A 6,000-nucleotide genomic window follows, 5' to 3' on the forward strand; every position below is an offset into this window, starting at 1 on the left:
ATTATGAAAAGAACTACCCGATTCACGACCTCGAGCTAGCGGCTGTTATTTTCGCGCTAAAATTGTGGAGGCATTACTTGTACGGTGAGCATTGTGAGATTTACACGGATCACAAGAGTCTCAAATACTTGTTCACCCAAAAAGAATTAAATATGCGACAACGGCGGTGGTTGGAGTAGCTAAAGGACTACGACGTCACTATTTTATACCACCCCGGGAAGGCAAATGTCGTGGCCGATACTCTAAGTAGAAAGTCGGCGAAAAATTTGGCAACGGCAATTACACCCCAACCGGCATTGCAAAAGGAGATGCAACGGCTTGGTCTTGAGGTTGTGGCGCGAGAAGTGCCGGCAACACTTGCCACATTGATTGTGCAACCAACCTTATTGGAGAAAATTAAAGAATTGCAAGTTTCCGATTCATTTCTCCAAAAGGTGCGGGGTAAAGTTGAGAGTGGTAGTGCCGATGATTTTGGCATTGGGATCGACGGCTCACTACGATTCAGAAATTGTTGGTGTGTGCCCAAGGACGATGATCTTCGGAGGGCGATTATGCAAGAAGCGCATCAATCTCCCTATAGCATTCACCCAGGCGGCACTAAAATGTATCAAGACTTGAAGCTACATTATTGGTGGCCGGGCATGAAAAAGGACATAGGGGAGTTCGTGGCATAATGTCTCACGAACCAATAAGTAAAGGCGGAACGTCGATTTCCGGCGGGAAGGTTGCAAAGCCTATCAATACCCGTTTGGAAATGGAAAAATATCGCTATGGACTTTGTGACGGGTTTGCCTAAATCCCAAGGTGGACATGATACGATTTGGGTAGTTGTGGACCGGTTGACAAAATCGGCACACTTTTTGCCGATCTAAACTACTTGGTCGGGAGAAAAGCTAGCTCAGATTTATCTCGACGAGGTTTTGAGACTTCACGGGGTTTCGGTGTCAATTGTATCGGATTGGGATCCGAGGTTCACATCACATTTTTGGAAGAGTTTGCAAGATGCATTGGGCACACGGCTCGACTTTAGTACGGCATTCCATCCTCAAAGTGACGGTCAATCGGAGAGAACTATTCAAATACTTGAGGATCTACTTCGAGTGTGTGTACTCGACTATAAGGGCGGATGTGATCATTTACCGATGGCGGAATTGGCATACAACAATAGCTATCAAGAAAGCATCGCGATGGCGCCATTTGAGGCGCTTTATGGGAGGAAATGTCGCTCACCGATTTATTGGAGCGATGTGGGCGAGAGAGTTGCTCTTGGCCCCGAGGTGGTTCGGGAGGCGGAGGAGAAAGTTCATCTTGCCCGACAAAGACTTGCGATGGCGCAATCTCGGCACAAGAGTTATGCCGATAGGCGAAGTAAAGATATAGAGTTTGCGGTTGGAGACCGCGTATTTCTAAAGGTATTGCCGATGCGAGGTGTTAAGAGGTTCGGTGTCCAGGGGAAGCTAAGTCCCTGATATGTCGGATCCTTTGAGATTTTGGAACGAGTCGGCCTGGTGGCTTACAAAGTTGCATTACCACCGAGACTTGCGGGAGTGCACGATGTATTTAATGTATCCAATCTTCACAAGTATGTTCATGATCCGGAGCATATTCTCTCGTATGTGCCGATGGAGCTTCAAGAGAATATAACTTACGAGGAGTTCCTGGCGTATATCGTTGATCAGGAAGTGAGAAAACTACGGAACCGCAAAATTCCATATATTAAAGTCCATTGGAGCGAACACGACGATTGGGAAGATACTTGGGAGCTTGAGGACGCGATGAGAGAGCGTCATCCTCACCTCTTCGAAGAGCTGGAGTGAGGTATGAGTTTAGATTGCAATTAAGTTAGTTTCGCGGACGAAACTAATCTTAAGGGGTGGAGAATGTAACATATTGAAACCTCGAGAACGATTATCGAACTTTAGCTAACTTGACTAAAGTATGCGAAAGAGATGGATGGATAAGTTGCATTTAGCATTCTAATAATGTTGGAAGGGTTAAAAATGAGTTTAAGAAGGGTTAGAAAGGTTTTAGTATCGAACGGCGCGAAGTAGAGTTGAATCGGAGCTAAAACTGCATTCTTGAGCACGTGTTACCGTTTAACACCAGGGGTGTACCAGTACAACATTGCGAGCCGAGAGGAAAAAGCTCTCGGGTTTGAGAAATTTTGACTGTGTTACCGGTAACACCCCTGGTGTGTACGGTATACTTTGGTAAAACCCGAGAGGACTGCTCTCGAGTTGGCCTTTGCGTAGAAAGTGTACCGGTGACAGAGTCCAGTGTACCGGTACACTTTGGTCTGGCAGCAATAATAAGGTTTGTTGCAAATAAGAGTTTTTGTGGGGCTTAGTTGCAAATGTTACAACATGTTAATACCCCAACACCCCTCTTCTTCACAGCCAACAGCCCTAACCTCTCCCTCTCTCATTCCTCTCTTTCTCTCTCTAGAGATCTTGCTCTAGGGCAAGGAGTTGGAGGAAAAGAAGACATTGAAGGAGATTTTGGTGGGTTTGAAGGCTTTAGAAGCTCTCTAACAAGAAGGACTTGGAAGAGCTTGGGCTAAGGTGAGTTGTTTTGCAAGAACACCTCTAGGGTTAGGATTTACAGTCTAAGTTTTGGAGTTTTGGTCTTCTTGCAAAGCTAGAAACTCTCTTGAAACCTTGAATACGTGAAATCCATGGTTTTCTCAAGGTGCTCTCATGGTGGTAAACTAGGGATCATAGTAGATGCCCTAGGAATAATTCGAATGGCTTAGAAATGGTATTAGAATGTTTTCTAGTTGATTCTAAGCTAGTATTTGCTTAGTTACAAGATCAATTTAGGAAAAAACCCTATATGACATTGTTAGGGCATAGATTTTAGGGCTTTTGCCTTCGGGTGTTTTCGAAGTAAATTGACCTCTTGGAAACCTAATTGAGGGTATTTCCGACGCGTTGGTGTGCTCGGTTCGGCCAAACGAAAAGACTATGTAAAGAGATCGAATAAAAAGCCTAATTTGGCTCTATTTTGATGCAGATCGCCGCAGCGCGCGGAATAGGAGTCTAAAAATCACGAGAATTGAACCCCAACTCCTTTGCTACTATTCGAGGTGGGGGGTGCACTCCAAAATTATTTGATTCCCTTCTATGTCTATCTCACCTTTTATTTGAGCTTTATGTCAATAGTCATTCATGCATATTAGGGTTAATTACATGTGAAAGATGGTTGGACTTCAATTACATACTTCTAACATAGATAAATATAGAGATTGATATGAACCATAGTGGACATGTTTGTGGAACCCTATTCTTGTGTGAATGTGAGACCGAGACTATGATAATAGTAAACAAAGGTGACATTGACAATAGAGACAAGATTGGCATCGAGAAATGACTCGTTAAACAATGTTTAACAATTAGTGGCATTGTGACAAGAATGACCTAGAGAGTGGCATGAATAAATAGGTAGAAACCTATTATGATAGTGGCATTGTGGCTAGTGGCTATACATTCCTAAGTAGGAATCAGATCGATACTTATGATAAGTCTTGGCTTGAGGGTGGTAGCTCCCCCTCAAGCGGTGCATTCCGGAATTGTCACCACGGGGAGAGCGGTCCCCGAAGACGGTCCCTCGGGTCTTGTAGTGCTTAGAGCCTCCCTGAATGAAAGGGATTTTGGGTTGTGAGTTATTGGAGTTAACAATGTTAACCGGTAAGATTGGGTAAAAGCCAAGGTAAAGTTATCGAAAGAGCATGCATGCATAATCATTCATATTTGATTATATATTTCCACTAACAACGTTCTTGCAGGTATAGTATTAGCATTAGTATTGGCTACTTTTCTCTTTCTTTGAAATACTTATGCCTGAATAGACCTAGTGGGTAAGTCGGCGAGATCGGTTGTCGAACCCACTGGGAACTTCGTTGTAGTTCTCATAGCACTAACCCTACAGATCCGAGCGCGAGCGGGGCGGCGGAGGATCGAGGCAAGAGTATCGCGCCATAGCTAGTGGCCACCGGAGTACTTGCATATTAGTCATTCATTTTGTGTACATGTATCAACTTTTATTTTGTTCATTTATAGATGTAAAAGTTGAAAATAATTCATATATTTTGGAGAATGATTTTGATGTAAAAAGATATTATGAATGAAAGCAAATGGATGTAATAGTTTTAGTTTACTAGTATTTGGTTTAAATGTAATCAAATATTATGTATGGTTCTATATTTTAGCTTAGAGCTTTCGCTTCCGTTGTTGCTTGCCCTCGTGCAAGCTTTGTATAATTGCAAATCTCTTTATTTGATTGCTTAATTATACTAGTGGTTGGAGTCTTGGGCGGGCAGGGGAGGCCCTATCCGTTCGGCGTCTGTTGACGTGGCACGAACCCGACCAAATTGGCGGGGAGCAGGGCGTGACATACTTTATCAAAGAAAAATTTACCGCAATTTCTACTTTCAAAAAATATAAAACTGTGGTAGAAAAGAAAAGTGAAAACAAAATAAAGATATTGAGATCCGACAGAGGAGGAGAATACATTTTAAATGAATTTAAAGATTACTATAGTAAAGAAGGTATTCAACAATATTTCACAATGGCATATAGCCCATAATAGAATGGTATAGCCAAGTGAAAAAATAAAACTATTTTAGATGTGACAAGAAGTCTGCTAAAATAAAAGGCTTTACTTAAGTCATTTCGGGCAAAAGCAGTTGCTTGTGCAGTATATTTAAGGGTAAACTTCAAACACCACCCTTGTTGTCACGCCCTGAGCCTGCCTATTTGGTCGATTCGGGCACGCCAACAGACGCCAAATGGACAGCACCTCCCCTGTCCGCCCAAGGCTCAACACAATGCCAACATGTATATAAATTTTTACACAGCGGAAATATAGATATACATGGCTTGCACGAGGGCAAGCAACATCAACAGTGAAAGTTCTACAACTATTTCAAACATACAACCATTTACATCTTTCATTCTTTTCTTTTCTCTTTACATCACATATACACATCACAAGTCTTTCATCAATGTCATTTATACATTATTTACAATACAACCAAAAGTTGTCATGGGCACCGCTAATGCATAGGTGGCTACTACCTAGGGCGCTATGCCCTTACCGCGATCCTCGACCGCCTCGCTCGGCCCTGGCTCTGTGGAAATAGTAGGGTGAGAACTACAACAAAGTTTCCAGTGGGTTCGGCCGCCGACCCCGCCGACTTTCCCACTAGATCTAAACCAGGCATAGGTAGAAGAATAAAGCAGATAGATAGATATCCATGTCTAAACAAATGCAGCTATTATGCCTGCACAAACTGCTCACAATAGATAGAATGCTCATGATGCATGCCAATTGACATTCTCAATACCCAATCCTCTCAGCTAATCTGTAGGTTTCGTCGTGATAACTCACCAACTTAAATCCCTGCTATCAGGGAGAAACTCCTACAACCCGATGGGACCGTCCTCTGGGGAAACTACAATCCAGTGATGACTACTCCGGAGCTCATCGCCTGAGGGGGAGCGACCGCCCTCAAGCCAAGACTTACAGATGAGTATAATTCAATCCACCACTCTGGGGATGTCATGTTCAATCCAATCCTTAACTATAAGGATGCTATGTTCACAATGCCACAACACACTCTGTGTCTCATTTTAACCATATAATGCATGAATCCTACATATACATACATGCTCAAAAGGTGACATTTAGACATAAAAAGATATTTGCTGATTTCGGATAGCACCACCCATCACGTAGGGTCGCTAAGGTGCTAAGAACCAAGTTCCACTATTTTTACTCACCGATTTCACTCGAACCTCGGCAAACAAAGCCGAAACAGGTTTTTCCTTAATTTCTTCGCGTAGACTCGACGGAATCTCGATCTGAGTTTCCCAACGCGTCAGCTTACTCGTTAATTAGGGCTACAAGAGATCAAACTCTAGTTAGATCTCATATTTAGCAAAACCCTAAATCGACCCCTAGGGTTTTCATCTTTTCCAATTAACTCCCCAAATTCATGGT

Source organism: Ananas comosus, linkage group 2, assembly GCF_001540865.1.
Source record: "Ananas comosus cultivar F153 linkage group 2, ASM154086v1, whole genome shotgun sequence".
NCBI classification, from domain to species: domain Eukaryota; kingdom Viridiplantae; phylum Streptophyta; class Magnoliopsida; order Poales; family Bromeliaceae; genus Ananas; species Ananas comosus.